General features: G+C 43.7%; 1 long non-coding RNA gene across 1 annotated transcript in view; it reads left to right on the forward strand.

Moving 5' to 3' along the window:
• LOC149750773 (uncharacterized) overlaps positions 1-15,763 on the forward strand; it is a 184,514-nt gene extending 168,751 nt beyond the window's left edge. Inside the window, exons 3-4 of the long non-coding RNA XR_016387616.1 lie at positions 301-533; positions 966-15,763. This is a non-coding gene — a long non-coding RNA (uncharacterized LOC149750773). The remainder of the gene's footprint in view (positions 1-300; positions 534-965) is intronic.
• Positions 15,764-16,277: the final 514 nt, after the last annotated feature.

The following is a 16,277-nucleotide window of genomic DNA, read 5'->3' on the forward strand; positions in this document are numbered from 1 at the left end:
AGTGGAGCCGGCTGTTGATTATGTTAGCGTTCACACAGTTTTAAAGCATGGAACTGTCCTGGGTTTATAAGAGTCTGGTAGATAGATCTGCTTGCACCTGTGTCGTGAAGATCAGTGGTGATGAAAAGTCTTGGGTCTCAAAGAAAAAGTAATCTGGTGACCCTGCTGTACACTGAATCTAGAGCTCTGATCCAGTTTGGTCTCCTTGTCTAAATGTCCACTCGTAAAACAAGAGTGAGGTGACCAGATGGTCCAAATCACCCAGGACTGTCCCGTCTTTCCCCTTCCTGTCCCTCTCAGTCTGGTGTCTCGGATTTGGCCCTGCATTGCCCACTCCCGCTGGATCTTGTCCATTCGAGGGACAAAACGCCCTGACACCTTCCTGAAGAATGGGAAGAGAGGAGATTCTGAAAACACAGATTGCAATACTGTACCAGAGGCCGAGGAAACCTATACCTGGAGGGATTGCCCCACACCAACAGGAGCACCAAGGATGCTGGATCCGGAGGCACGCAGGCCCAAGAAGGGTAGAAGTAAGTTTATTTTCCTGGTAGGGCTTAGAGGAGGGTTAGTACTAGGTAGGCATCGGGAGTGGGGCTGGGATGGCCTCTACTGGCCAGAAGACAGAGAATGGGAGGCAGATGGGCAAAGCAGGAGGTGACAAGGGCATGGCAAGGAGTATGAGGCTTTCAGCCCAAGCTGGCCTTGCCTCTCTGCTCACGCCTCCTGCCCCTCTTTCTGAATTCTTTCATCTCTGACCATGCCGTTCCATCCCGGGGTCCTTCCTTCCTCCTGCCATCCTGGCGGTCCTGACACCCTTGTTAACCACTTGCCCGCCCCATGCTCCTGCTGTACCCTGCCCACTGCCCACTCCATCCTCCTCGTCCACTTCTATGCATCGTTGACGTGATGGAAACGGGAGAATGGTAGAGTCCCATCGTGATAAGCACTCTCCCTGTTCGCAGATACCAGCAATGACCAAGGGCCACCCATAGCAGTTCCCCGGCTGTCCGTCCAGGACCCACCGAATGGAGGACACGCAGCGGCTCTCCCTTTACAACCACAAAAGCTGAAACAAAGGCCAGAGAAGCTGACGAAGCAGCACGAGTCCAGAAGCTTTCAGAATCACCCTGAGAAAATTGTCTATTGAATGACAACCAGTTTTACCAATGTGTGAGAAGAGACCTTCCCTCCCCCACTGGGTTCCATCCTATCTGGATGCCCTTCCCTGTGGACTTCGAAGATCTCATATCTACCTTTAAGCATGCAGTTCCTGCTTCAGCTGTGGTAGTTAACCTTCTGTGTGGTTAACCTTCTCTGTGAGAAAATGTTCATTTTTTTCTCCCTCCACATTCTGGATTGAACTGTCTTACCTGAAACTGGGTCATTTTAGGCTAGAAGCACCTCTGGACATTCTCATTTCTCAGAAGTTGCCAAGTTCATGTCACACTTGTTTCATTTGTGAACAGGGGTCCACTTCTGACAGATGTTACCTGGCCTGGGCAGTGTGTCTCCTGTTGGCTTCCTGGTACTTTTCTCCCCTCCTCCACCCTGTCCCAGGTGAGACTCACTCAGTGGCAACCCTACCTCTCCTGGTGAGGACCGTATATGTGGCAGATGGCCTTTGGCTGGAGGTGTGAGAGAAAGTGTGGTCTGGTGGACCAACATCTTTGTCAATTTGGAGGCCACTGGAGCAGGGCTTTATTCCTGGGAGAAGGTAGTTTCAGAGAGGCCAGCCCTTATCTCCGTGTGCCCCCTGGTTCTACCCTCTTAACTCTTAGTCTTGCCTTTTAGTGTCTTTCTTAATCCAGGGTAGTTTTTCTTTTCTTTCTTCAAATAGAAGCCACTTCTGTTGTTATTTTCATTATTGCAAAGCAGCACATGCTAATTACAAAGACATCAGAAAGGTAGACAAACAAAAGAAGGAAAAACCAGCCCCAAATCCTATTTGCCTCAAAGGCAACCATTGAGACTCTGTTGAAGAACCTTCCAGATCCCTTTCTAGGCATATAGTATCGTATATATATTAATATATATCATATATCACTATGATTTCTCATATTGTGATGTCATGATACCACGTATATTCTTTGATAACATATGTTGTCATTTAATGTCTTATAATGAACAGCTTTTCTATATCAACAAACTTTTTTAAAAATGGTTAAGTAATGTCTTTAATTACAGAAGAGAAAACTGAGGACAAAATGTAAAGTAATTTACAGAAAAAAGAGGATGCTAAGTCATTTGGTATAAGGGAATAAAGCCAAGCAGATTCAGCGCAAAGCATGCACACCCCCATTTTTCTGGGCCATGAGTTATATGAGTCTATAGCAATTGTAATGTAAGAGTACTCAATTATAGAGCTATCCCATCATTCATTTACTTAATCTCATATGGTTCAATGTTTAGGTTGTTTCCAACTTTTCTCTATTTTAAGCAGCATTAATGAGCATGGTTCTGGTTTAATCTACCTACAGTTATTTCCTTGAAGTAAATGCCCAGAAGGAGATCAAAGGACAGTTAGTGAAAGCTACAAAGACCTCCAAGTATGCAACCAGCATTAACTGCTTGGTACCAAAATGTGTTAAAGGCTGGGCCACTGGAAGGCTGCACACACCCTTCCTAAGGTGACATCACACATCCGTGCTTGGGTAACTCTGGCCTCCTTTCCCTTGCCCAGAACAGAAGGCACTCACAAATGACGTCTAAAGTAAGCAGATGGTGAAAGAGGGAGTGATGTTGTCTCTTTGGGTTGGCTACTTGGGTATATCTTGTGATTCCTCATTGGATGCTGAGAGGTAGTCATTCATTCATTCATTCATTACCCACTTATGGAGCAGCCACTGTTGCAAGGTGTCAAGCTGGAGTCTGAGAAGACAAAGATGAATTAAACAGGAACTCCATCCTCCGGAAGATCACAGCCTAGAGAAGGTCAATGATGAATAACACACATTTACTCTACAGTATAGTAAGGGGAGAAACATGTAAGTTCAGTTATACATCTCAGGGCAGGAAAATAGGAACAATCTGAAAGTCCCAAAGGAAAAACATGAAAATCACACATAATCCACTGGCCTATTCATGACAGCTATCTTTTTCAAGTGTGTCCTTTGAGGCTTGCTCGCTTGTGTTCATCCTCACTGGGTACAGCCTCCTTGAAGGCATTGTCTGTGTCCTTCATCTGCACCTCCAGAGACTCTGGCACCGTCTTAGACAACTTATTCAGAAATCTGTTCAATGTGAAATCCAAATGGGAAGAAACAAAATTAAAGGTAAAGGGATTCATGAATTGAAACAGAGTCAATATTTTATGTATGCAGGGAAATTTGCATTAATTCATATCCTTCTGTTGATAGAAACTTTTTCAAATATTTCATTATGAAAGTAACAATCTCATTTAAGAAAATATGGGAACTAGAGAAAAGGACCACTCTCACCCTGTCTCATCATCTTAACCCGGGGCTGGTGGCATTTGGGTGAACTTTGCCCAGAAAAATGTGTATTAAGATGGTGTTGAGGATAAGAGTGGAGGAATATGTGAGGTTTTTTTTTTTAGTTTTGTCCCATTTTAATTTTTAATTTAACATGTTTAATAGTTAATTATATTCACATAGTTTAAAATTCAAATAGCGTGAAAGCATAGAGAATGAAAAGTCTATGCCCCAGCCATCTAGTTTCCTAGAGAGACCCAAGGGTATCAGTTTCTTGTGTATCCTTCTACAGTTTTTTCATGCATATAAAATTATATATATATATATATATATATATATATGAATTTTTAATGGAGGACTTGGTAATATCATTACTGAATATTGTAAGTTTAGTCTAAACTATCCTGTGGATCTTAGTGACAGTCCTGGGGTACAGATGGAGAAGAAGAGAGAAAGGGGCAGACTGGGTTTTGTGTGTGTGTGTGTGTGTGTGTGTGTATGTGTGTGTGTGTGTAGGAGGGGAGTAGGTTGTCGTTGCTGAAGGAGAAAGGGAAGGGACAAGAAACAAAAGGAAAGAGTAATCATTCCTTTATTTATTCATTTATTCAACCAGTATTTATTGAGCATCTATTATACGCCAGATACTATTCTAGATCCAGGAGAATCAGGAGTGAACCAAAAGACAAAATTCCTTGTCCTCATGAATATTCATTAAAAATGGAAGGTGGTAGACAATAAACATAATAAATAAATTCTGTAGTCTGTTAGAATGTGGTAAGTGCTATGGAAAAAATTAAGTAGGGTTCAGAAGATGGGGAGTATCAGGGAACAATTTTAAAGTGAGTGGTCAGGGTGGGCTTGAGAAGGGGGTGTATGAGCACAGACCTGAAGAAGGTAAGAGAGTGAACCCTGTGGATATCCAGGGAAGGAGCACCTGTAGAAGGAAGAGACAGTGCAAAGGCCCTGTGGCAGAAGAGTGAGTCTGGGAAGCTGCCGGCAGGAACCACCCGCAGGTTGCACCTGGTGACTTCTGCTCTGACGCTGGGTTCCCTCAGTTCCTGAAGACCCCAAAGTCAGGCTGGTGGGTTCTGTGTGCAGTGCTGAGATTATTCTATACTAGATGTTAGCTTCTCCTTTCTCTAAATTTTGATCCTAATGTTTAATTTTACTCCTTCCAAGATAATTCTATGGTTTGGTGGTTAATTAGTCCAAATAAGGAAAGAAGGGGAATAGCATCATTGCAACAGAAAAAGCAAGACTGAAACTCAAGGGTCCTGGGTTGTAAACAAATCCTGCCACATATTTTCAGGCATTTGGGGCACATTTCTCTACCTCTCTGGGCCTCGGTTTCCTCATTTAGAAATTGAAGGGGGGCTTCCCTGGTGGCACAGTGGTTGAGAATCCGCCTGCCAATGCAGGGTGCATGCGTTCGAGCCCTGGTCCGGGAAGATCCCACATGCCACGGAGCAACTAGGCCTGTGCACCACAACTACTGAGCCTGCGCTCTAGAGCCCACGAGCCACAACTACTGAGCCTGCGTGCTGCAACTACTGAAGCCCATGCTCCTAGAGCCCGGGCTCTGCAACAAGAGAAGCCACCGCAACGAGAAACCCGCGCATCGCAACGAAGAGTGACCCCCACTCGCTGCAACTAGAGAAAACCCTCAAGCAGCAACAAAGACCCAACGCAGCTGAAAATAAATAAATTAAATAAATAAATTAATTTAAAAAATAAAGAATATCTTTATTAAAAAAAAAAAAAGAAATTGAAGGGGGTGTACTTAGATGGCTTTAGGGCTGTCCTCGGACTAGATAGGAAGTGGTGTCAGGTGATGCCTAGTGATACTTCAGGGGATGCAGTGGGGGCTTCTGCCCGCAGAGGACTCGGTGCATGTGCTAATGGGCACTGCCTCCTGATTTCCCCTCTTGGACTAGAAGAGCTCAGCTTCACCCTTAAAATAGAATATTCCATCTGAGTAAGTCACAACCCCTGATGATAACAGAGGAGACACGGTGACACTGCTAATTGCATTCCTCTCCTTGTTTCCTCTGCACCCTTGAAGGGTTGGTTTTCTCCATGCCCCTGAGCTGCGCTGATCCTCAGTCTCAAGTGGCCGTGGCCGTGGCCATGGCGGGGTGTGGAGCTCCTTGTTTTGTTCTTTTTGGCCTCAGAGGTGCCCTCTCTGTCTCACTCTCATCAGTTTGGATGCCTGGAGTCTTTCGTCTGCCCTGATGGATGAGGCAGTGGGGAGGAGAGAGAGTGTGTCATTGGCATCACCATTTTTCCATGTGGAGCAAAATCACTGTGAATTTCAGAATGGGAATGTGTGTGAAAGGTTGTGGGGACAGAGCTGGAGGCTTCAGCAATTTCATTTAGGAGAAAAATGTTAAACATGAGTAGAAGCCTTTTCTCTTTCACTGTTAAAATGTGTCACCTTGGTTGTAGTTCCTTTCTTGCTTATTCCTCAGCGCTTCCCCTGTTTCCTCTTAAACTACCCATCTTTATTAGCATCCTTGGCTGCTGTTAAACAGGGCAACAGAAGAGTGGCTTCCACAGCTGGGTTTCTCTTCCCTTACTGGAGGTTTTTTTAAAGTGGGGGCACTGTGTTCCCTCAGCATTGTGGGAGAAATACACATACTCACGTGCCTTCCATTGAGGATGGATTCTGCGATGTTTAATTTGTTGAACTTCTGATTTATGCTATTCTCCCAATGCCTTTTTAAGATACAGATATACGAAAATCCCTCTGTTACTTCTTACATTTCCTGTGATGCCCTTTGTCTCTATCAACTGTTGTGGAGAGAAATTTTATTTGGAATATTCATAACAAGTCTATCGCTAATTATCACTTTAACAATGTGTTATGGAGTGTATCCATGCAGTCATCTGGAAAGGCACATATGCCACAAAATTTGGGATTTGCTGTGTAGTGCGTATGCCCACTCTTAGTGTTTTATCAGATCTTTGGTCTGGGAGGAAGTAGAGGTGCTCTGTAAGGGAGAAGGGAGGACTGACTTCGTAGCTGAATGCATGCATCCTTCCTTCCTGTCCTCATAGCAACAATTCCAGGGTGAATTGCTTTCCAGTGTAAGGAAAGCCTTAACTTTCTCACAACGAAACCCCATTCCGGCAAGCTGCAGAGATCGGATCTGAGGTCACCCCAGGTCAGCGCCCCGTGGACAGATCCCAGCTGTAGATCTAATCACAGGTGAAGAAGAAGCTGCTGGCCCTAGTGCCTTCCCGATGCTCTGGCAAGAAGGGTGGGGCTGAAATCACCATCCAGTTGGCAGACCTCAGAAGCAGATGCAAAGGAACGTCACCGTCTCCGGAGACGTCAAGAATGAATGCCTCTCTTTTTTCTCTCTTTCTGCTCTCTTTTCTCTTGGGAAAGAGAACGAACTCATGTGGGGTTCTTTCTTCAGGATCCTCAGTGGGTCGGAGCTTTGGGAGTCAAGAATTACATTATCACAGGGGCGCATGGAACTCTTCCCACCAAGGCTTCCGGATGGAAGTGGATTAAGCTCCAGAGGCTGCTTGCAAATGAGGCTGAGAGTAATGGAGCGTAATGGAGCCGAGCTCCTGGTCTAAGAGCTCAGTCCTAGTGCAGTAATAAATCAAGTGGCCTGGATGAGGAGCCAGTCATGGGACAGCAGGGAGCAATCTACCAAACCTGGCTCCCTGTGACTCTGGGGGTCTTTGTGGGTCCTGCTTTATTTATTTATTTTTGGCTGCGTTGGGTCTTTGTTGCTGCTTGCGGGCTTTCTCTAGCGAGTGGGGGCCACTCTTCGTTGCGGTGCGCGGGCTTCTCATTGCGGTGGCTTCTCTTGTTGTGGAGCATGGGCTCTAGGCGCGTGGGCTCAGTAGCTGTGGCGCACGGGCTTAGCTGCTCCGCGGCGTGTGGGATCTTCCCGGACCAGGGCTCGAACCCATGTCCCCTAGCATTGGCAGGCGGATTCTTGACCACTGCGCCACCAGGGAAGTCCCTGTGGGTCCTGCTTTTAACATGAGTGGGACATTCAGGCTCAGTCTTTTCTGGGTATCCATGGAATGTTCTGAGGGATGTAATTTGGATGGTTATAGAGTTGAATCTGTTATAATGAGCTTTTCATAATGAGTTTTTATTGCCCTTGGAGCCTGGTTTTGCTGGATGTTATTATAGAAATAATAACAGTGATTATTATTTTTGCTGAGTACTTGCTGTACACCAGGCACATTATTTATCAAAACCATTAACAAGCAACATTAACGGAGCATTTATGATAGAGCAAACTCTTAAGCACTTTTAGATACATACCTTCCTAGTTATCCCTAGAAGGAAGTCCCCATTGGAGGCATCATTTACGTGTGAAAAGACTGAGGCTCAGAGCGTTCTTCAGCTGTTCAGAGTGACAGTGCTGGTAAAGCTGCATGAAGGAGAACCGCGGTTGAGGCCCGTCTTTTCCCAGCGGTGCCCTTCCTCCCCTTCTTAAAGCAGTGGGAAAAAGTGCTTGGAGGAACAGCCCCAAGAAGGTAGGGTGAGGGGCAGAAAATAGGGTGTTTTCGTGGCTCTGTGTGGTCAGGGGGTGATACTGGATCAGGACTGGGCTTATCCACGCTGCCCAGCATCAGGCTCTGGGGGCTTTGCACCTGCTTATACTGAGCTGTATAAACTCTGGTGCTGGCTGCTTCCTTAAAGAATGGATTCAATAAAGCCTGTATTTCTGGATGTTTGGTTTCTTTGTGTTTGTTTGGGGTTGTGGTGGGACCCTGGAGGAGCTAGGTGGAAGTGTGTTTGAGAGGGACAATTCTGGGTGTATTTAAAAAGCACGCCACGGCACACAGAGTCTGCTGCAGCCTTCATCCCCAGGCAGGGGACTGCGGGCAGGTGGGCAGAGGAGGTGGCGGGGTTTGTAGTTAGAAATGCGGGCTGGCTTTGTTGTGGTCCGGCCTGGGCCCAGGCGGGCCACGTCCATTAACCACGCCAACACCAATCTAATAGGTGGGTGATTCAACTCCTTCCTGAGTTTTATTACCAGACAGAGACTATAACAGCCCTTTGATTTAGCAAGTTAATAAAGTAAGCTATCAGGCTCCACTGTTTAACCACTGACCGGATCGCCCGGGGCTTGTTGCTTTCTGGGAACCTTCTGATATTGTTTTAGAATTGAAAAGACAGAACGTGTGGGATCTGTGGGCTCTTCAGGAGTCTCCCGGCTCCTTCCTGGTCAGCCCTGCCAGCACGCACCCCTCCAGCGCCAGGCTTCCTCACCTTACATAGCAAATGGCCAGCTGACATGGCTGAGGATCTGATTTGCTCCGAGGGTCTCATGTCTAGAGGTTAGTATCCAAAGGATCCAATGGTCTGAGATGTCTGGGAAGGGAGGGAGAGAGTTGTATGAGGATGTGGAGGTCTCCAGGTAGAGTCCTGTGTTAGTTTCCTATGGCAGCGGTAGCAAATTACCGCCAACTGGGTGTCTTAAAACAACAAATGTATTCTCTCACAGCTCTGGAGACCAAAAGTCCAAGGTCAAGGGTGTCAGTAGGGGCATAGCCTCTTGCTAGCTTCTGGTGGTTGCTGGCAAAGCTTGGCTTTCCTTGTCTTGTAGATGTGTCCCTCCAATCTCTGCCTCTGTCATCACATGGCCCCTGCCGCTTTCCCCCTTTGGTGTCCATATGTTTGTTTTCTACATCTGTGTCTCTATTTCTGCCCTGCAGACCGGTTCATCTGTACCATTTTTCTAGGTTCCACATATATGCGTTAATATACGATATTTGTTTTTCTCTTTCTGACTTACTTCACTCTGTATGACAGACTCTAGATCCATCCACGTCTCTACAAATGACCCAATTTCGTTCCCTTTTATGACTGAGTAATATTCCATTTTATATATGTACCACATCTTCTTTATCCATTCATCTGTCAATGCGCATTTAGGTTGTTTACATGTCCTGGCCACTGTAAATAATGCTGCAATGAATATTGGGGTGCATGTCTTTTTGAATTATGGTTTTCTCTGGGTATATGCCCAAGAGTGGGGTTGCTGGGTCATATGGTAATTCTATTTTTAGTTTTTTTAAGGAACCTCCATACTGTTCTCCATAGTGGCTGTATCAATTTACATCCCCACCACCAGTACAAGAGGGTTCCCTTTTCTCCACACCCTCTCCAGCATTTGTTGTTTGTAGATTTTCTGATGATGCCCATTCTAACTGGTGTGAGGTGAAACCTCATTGCAGTTCTGATTTGCATTTCTCTAATAATTAGTGATGTTGAGCAGCTTTTCATGTGCTTCTTGGCCATCTGTATGTCTTCTTTGGAGAAATGTCTATTTAGGTCTTCTGCCCATTTTTTGATTGGGTTGTTTGTTTTTTAATATTGAGCTGCATGAGCTGTTTATATATTTTGGAGATTAATCCTTTGTCTGTTGATTCGTTTGCAAATATTTTCTCCCATTCTGAGGGTTGTCTTTTCATCTTGTTTGTAGTTTCCTTTGCTGTGCAAAAGGTTTGAAATTTCATTAGGTCCCATTTGTTTATTTTTGTTTTTATTTCTATTACTCTAAGAGGTGAATCAAAAAAGGTGTTGCTGTGATTTATGTCAAAGAGTGTTATTCCTATGTTTTCCTCTAAGAGTTTTAGAGTGTCCAGTCTTACATTTAGGTCTTTAATCCATTTTGAGTTTATTTTTGTGTATGGTGTTAGGGGTTGCTCTAATTTCATTCTTTTACATGTAGCTGTCCAGTTTTCCCAGCACCACTTATTGAAGAGACTGTCTTTTCTCCATTGTGCACTCTTGCCTCCTTTGTCATAGATTAGTTGACCATAGGTGTGTGGGTTTATCTTTGGGCTTTCTATTTTGTTCCATTGATCTTTGTTTCTTTTTTTGTGCCAGTACCATATTATCTTGATTACTGTAGCTTTGTAGTATAGTCTGAAGTCAGAGAGTCTGACTCCCCCAGCTACATTTTTTTCCCTCAAGACTGTTTTGGGTATTCAGGGTCTTTTGTGTCTCATACAAATTTTAAGATTTTTTGTTCTAGTTCTGTAAAAAATGCCATTGGTAATTTGATAGGGATTACATTGAATCTGTAGATTGCTTTGGGTAGTATAGTCATTTTCACAATATTGATTCTTCCAATCCAAGAACATGGTATATCTCTCCATCTATTGGTATCATCTTTAATTTCTTTCATCAGTGTCTTATGGTTTTCTGCATACAGGTCTTTTGTCTCCCTAGGTAGGTTTATTCCTAGGTATTTTATTCTATTTGTTGCAGTGGTAAATGGGAGTGCTTCCTTAATTTCTCTTTCAGATTTTTCATCATTAGTGTATAAGAATGCAAGAGATGTCTGTGCATTAATTTTTTATCCTGCAACTTTACCAAATTCATTGATTAGCTCTAGTATTTTCTGGTGGCATCTTTAGGATTCTCTGTGTATAATTTCATGGCATCTGCAAACAGTGGCAGTTTTACTTCTTCTTTTCCAATTTGTATTCCTTTTATTTCTTTTTCTTCTCTGATTGCCGTGGCTAGGACTTCCAAAACTATGTTGAATAATAGTGGCAAGAGTGGACATTCTTGTCTTGTTCCTGATCTTAAAGGAAATGCTTTCAGTTTTTCACCATTGAGAATGATGTTTGCTGTGGGTTTGTTGTATATGGCCTTTATTATGTTGAGGTAGGTTCCCTCTGTGCCCACTTTCTGGAGAGTTTTTCTCATAAATGGGTGTTGAATTTTGTCAAAAGCTTTTTCTGCATCTATTGACATGATCATATGGTTTTTATTCTTCAGTTTGTTAATATGGTGTAGCACATTGATTGATTTGCGGATATTGAAGCATCCTTGACCCCTGGGATAAATCTCACTTGATCATGGTGTATGATCCTTTTAATGTGTTGTTGGATTCTGTTTCCTAGTATTTTTTTGAGGATTTTTGCATCTATATTCATCCGTGATGTTGGTCTGTAATTTTCTTTTTTTGTAGTATCTTTGCCTGGTTTTTGTATCACGGTGATGGTGGCTTCATAGAATGAGTTTGGGAGTGTTCCTTCCTCTGCAAATTTTTGGAAGAGTTTGAGAAGGATGGGTGTTAGCTTTTCTCTAAATGTTTGATCGAATGAACCTGAGAAGCCATCTGGTCCTGGACTTTTATTTGTTGGAAGATTTTTAATCACAGTTTCAATTTCATTACTTGTGATTGGTTCATATTTTCTATTTCTTCCTGGTTCAGTCTTGCAAGCTTATACCGTTCTAAGAATTTGTCCATTTCTTCCATGTTGTCTATTTTATTGGCATAGAGTTGCTTGTAGTAGTCTCTTAGCATGCTTTGTATTTCTGCAGTGTCTGTTGTAACTTCTCCTTTTTCATTTCTAATTTTATTGATTTGAGTCCTCTCCCTCTTTTTCTTGATGAGTCTGGCTAATGTTTTATCAATTTTGTTTATCTTCTCAAAGAACCAGCTTTATTTTTATTGATCTTTGCTATTGTTTTCTTTCTTTCTATTTCATTTACTTCTTCTCTGATCTTTATGATTTCTTTCCTTCTGCTAACTTTGGGTTTTGTTTGTTCTTCTTTCTCTAGTTCCTTTAGGTGGATTGTTAGATTGGTTAGATTGTTTATTTGAGATTTTTCTTGTTTCTTGAGGTAGGATTGTATTGCTATAAACTTCCTTCTCAGAACTGCGTTTGCTGCATCCCATAGGTTTTGGATCATCGTCTTTTTGTTGTCACTTGTCTCTAGGTATTTTTTGATTTCCTCTTTGATTTCTTCAGTGATCTCTAGGTTCTTCAGTAACATTGTTTAACCTCCATGTGTTTGTGTTTTTAATGTTTTTTTCCCTGTAATTGATTTCTAATTTCATAGCGCTGTGGTCAGAAAAGATGCTTGATATGTTTTAAATTTTCTTAAATTTACTGAGGCTTGATTTGTGACCCAAGATGTGATCTATCCTGGAGAATGTTCCATGTGCACTTGGGAAGAAAGTGTAATCTGCTGTTTTTGGATGGAATGTCCTATAAATATCAATTAAATCTATCTGGTCTATTGTGGCATTTAAAACTTGTGTTTCCTTATTAAGTTTCTGTCTGGATGATCTGTCCATTGGTGTTATTGAGGTGTTAAAGTCCCCCACTATTATTGTGTTATTGTCGATCTCCTCTTTTATAGCTGTTAGCAGTTGCCTTATGTATTGAGGTGCTCCTTTGTTGGGTACATATATATTCATAATTGTTATATCTTCTTCTTGGATTGATCCCTTGATCATTATGTAGTGTCCTTCCTTGTCTCTTGTAACATTCTTTATTTTAAAGTCTATTTTATGTGATATGAGTATTGCTACTCCATCTTTCTTTTGATTTCCACTTGCATGGAATTTTTCCATCCCTTCACTTTCAGTCTCTATGTGTCCCTCGGTCTGAAGTGGGTCTCTAGTAGACCGCATATATATGGGTCTTGTTTTTGTATCCATTCAGCAAGCCTGTGTCTTTTGGTTGGAGCATTTAATCCATTCACGTTTAAGATAATTATCCATATGTATGTTCCGATTACCATTTTCTTATTTGTTATGGGGTTTCTTTTGTAGGTCCTTTTCTTCTCTTGTGTTTCGCACTTAGAGAAGTTCCTTTAGCATTTGTTGTAGAGCTGGTTTGGTGGTGCTGAATTCTTTTAGCTTTTGTTTCTCTGTAAAGATTTTGATTTCTGCATCGAATCTGAATGAGGTCTTTTGCCAGGTAGAGTAATCTTAGTTGTAAGTTCTTCCCTTTCATCACTTTAAATATATCATGCCACTCGCTTCTGGCTTGTACAGTTTCTGCTGAGAAATCAGCTGTTAACCTTATGGGAGTTCCCCTGTATGTTATTTGTCGATTTCCCCTTGTTGCTTTCAGTAATTTTTCTTTGTCTTTAATTTTTGTCAATTTGATTACTATGTGTCTCGTCGTGTTTCTCCTTGGGTTTTCCTGCCTGGGACTCTCTGTGCTTCCTGGACTTGGGTTGCTATTTCCTTTGCCATGTTAGGGAAGTTTTCAACTATAATCTCTTCAAATATTTTCTCGGGTCCTTTCTCTCTCTCTTCTCCTTCTGGGACCCCTATAATGCAAATGTTGTTGCATTTAATGTTGTCCCAGAGGTCTGTTAGGCTGTCTTCATTTCTTTTCATTCTTTTTTCTTTATTCTGTTCCGCGGCAGTGAATTCCACCATTCTGTCTTCCAGGTCACTTATCCGTTCTTCTGCCTCAGTTATTCAGCTATTGATTCCTTCTAGTGTATTTTTCAATTCAGTTTTTGTATTGTTTGTCTCTGTTTGTTTGTTCTTTAATTCTTCTAGGTGTTTGTTCTTTAATTCTTCTAGGTCTTTGTTAAACATTTCTTGCATCTTCTCGATCTTTGCCTCCATTCTTTTTCCTAGGTCTTGGATCATCTTCACTATCATTATTCTGAATTCTTTTTCTGGAAGGTTGCGTATCTCCACTTCATTTAGTTGTTTTTCTGGGGGTTTACCTTGTTCCTTCATCTGGTACATGGCCCTCTGCCATTTCATCTTGTTTATCTTTCTGTGAATGTGGGTTTTTTTCCACAGGCTTCAGGATTGTAGTTCTTCTTGTTTCTGCTGTCTGCCCTCTGGTGGATGAGGCTATCTAAGAAGCTTGTGCAAGCTTCCTGATGGGAGGGACTGGTGGTGGTTAGAGCTGGGTGTTGCTCTGGTGGGCAGAGCTCAGTAAAACTTTAATCTGCTTGTCTGCTGATGGGTGGGGCTGGGTTCCCTCCCTGTTAGTTGTTTGTCGTGAGGCGTCCCAACACTGGAGTCTACCCGGCTCTTTGTGGGGCTAATGGTGGGCTCTGGGAGGGCTCATGCCAAGGAGCACTTCCCAGAACTTCCACTGCCAGTGTCCCCGTCCTCACGGTGAGCCACAGCCAGCCCCTGCCTCCTCAGGAGACCCTCCAATACCAGCAGGCAGGCCTGGTTCAGTCTCCCATGGGGTCCCTGCTCCCTCTCCTGGGTCCTGATGTGCACACTACCCTGTGTGCGCCCTCCAAGATTGGAGCCTCTGGTTCCCCCAGTCCTGCTGAAGTCCTGCAATCAAATCCTGCCAGGCTTCAAAGTCTGATTCTCTACGAATTCCTCCTCCTGCTTCCAGACCCCCAGGCTGGAAAGCCTGACGTGGGTCCGAGAACCCCCACTCCAGTGGGTAGACTTCTGTGGTACAAGTGTTCTCCGGTCTGTGAGTCACCCACCCAGCAGCCATGGGACTTGATTTTATTGTGATTGCTTCCCTCACTGTCTCACTGTGGCTTCTCCTTTGTCTTTGGTTGTGGGGTACCTTTTTTGGTGAGTTCCAGTGTCTTCCTGTCAATGACTGCTCAGCAGTTAGTTGTGATTCCGGTGTTCTCGCAAGAGGGAGCAAGCGCATGTCCTTCTACTCCATCTTGAACCACCACCTTGAACCAATCTATGTGTCTTTTGTTCTTATAAGGATGCCAGTCCTACTGGAGTTGGGACCCACTCTAATCCAGTATGACCTCATCTTAACTGGTTACATTAACTATTCCAGAATAAGGTCACAGTTTGGGTGGTCATGAATTTGTTGGCGGGGGCGGGGGGCACCATTCACCCCAGTCCAAGCCCTTTAGGAGCAAGTGATACAGATGTGGGGACCATGGCATATACTGATTCACAGAAGGAAGTCTGGCAATGGCTGAGCTCCGGCGGCACCGTGTAGTTGAACTTTGGGTGATGATGAAGATGTTCTGTAGCTGTGCCCTCAGCTATGATAGTCACAATTGAACTATACCTAGTGCAACTGCAGAACTGGATTTTAAATTGTATTTAATTTAAATTAAATTGAAAATCATTTAAAATGACAAGTGGCTACCATATCAGACTTGGGCAGAGTCATTTGCATCCATGGTGGTTACCAGGTGTTTACAAAGCTGAACAAGATGGACTGTTGCTCCTTTTCCCTCTGGGTTAGGAGAAGGATGTCATACAAAGTCCTCTGCTGTGACTGTGTCACAAAGTAAGCCATGCTACAATTCACGTGGGGTCCTCTCATCCCCAATGGTGCCTATTAGTCAGGGTCGGCCCCTCACGGGTATTCATACACCCAAAGCATCCCCATCACCCTGCTGCTGGGATGCTTATGCTCTGGACCACGAGATTCTTTAGTCCCATCCCCTAGAATGCTCCAGTGGGCAAGTTAGGAAGGAGATGCCATGCACGTGCCCACAGGTGGCCCTGTGCTCATCTTCAGAGTCAGAGAAGGCCTCCTGGAGGACTTGGTGCTGAAGCTGAGACCTATTTCTGCTGCAGAGAGCCCAGTGTTCATACACGAGGACAAGTGCTCAGGATCACAGGCCTTTAGAGCCAGAGAGACCTCAGCAGTTATCAGGATGTGGTCTCAAAAGTTCTTAAACCACCAGAGCTTCTTCAAAGGAAAACTCTCTTGGACTCTTAATATGTAGAATCAGTAATAGAAGGCTGCTTTGTGTTGGTGGGTGAGGGGAGGAGGAGGCCAGAGACTTTCGTAGAGCCCCACCTTGCCCTCCTCTGTGGACCCTGAAGCACAGGTTGAGGAAACCACAGGTTGAGGCTGGTTTCCCCTGTGGCCAACCAAGAAGTGGAGGTCCAGAGAGGTAGAGAAACTTGACAAGGGCACACAGCAAGCTGTGTGATGAATGTTACTGATTGGCGGATTTCTGATAATCCATTCCTGGGCTTTCCCCAAAGCCTTGACACCCTTTTTGAGAGAAAATAACTTAGCCCAATTGTCAGCTACTGTGAGTAAACTGTGGGAATTCTGCTCTGGGACCGGATGCGCTTTCTGACTTTAATCCCATCAGGAAATGGCATTTTGTTTGGTTGCTAT

This window comes from Delphinapterus leucas, chromosome 1 (assembly GCF_059928025.1).
Source record: "Delphinapterus leucas isolate spDelLeu-1000000601 "Yukka" chromosome 1, BTC_Dleu_Yukka2, whole genome shotgun sequence".
Classification (NCBI taxonomy): domain Eukaryota; kingdom Metazoa; phylum Chordata; class Mammalia; order Artiodactyla; family Monodontidae; genus Delphinapterus; species Delphinapterus leucas.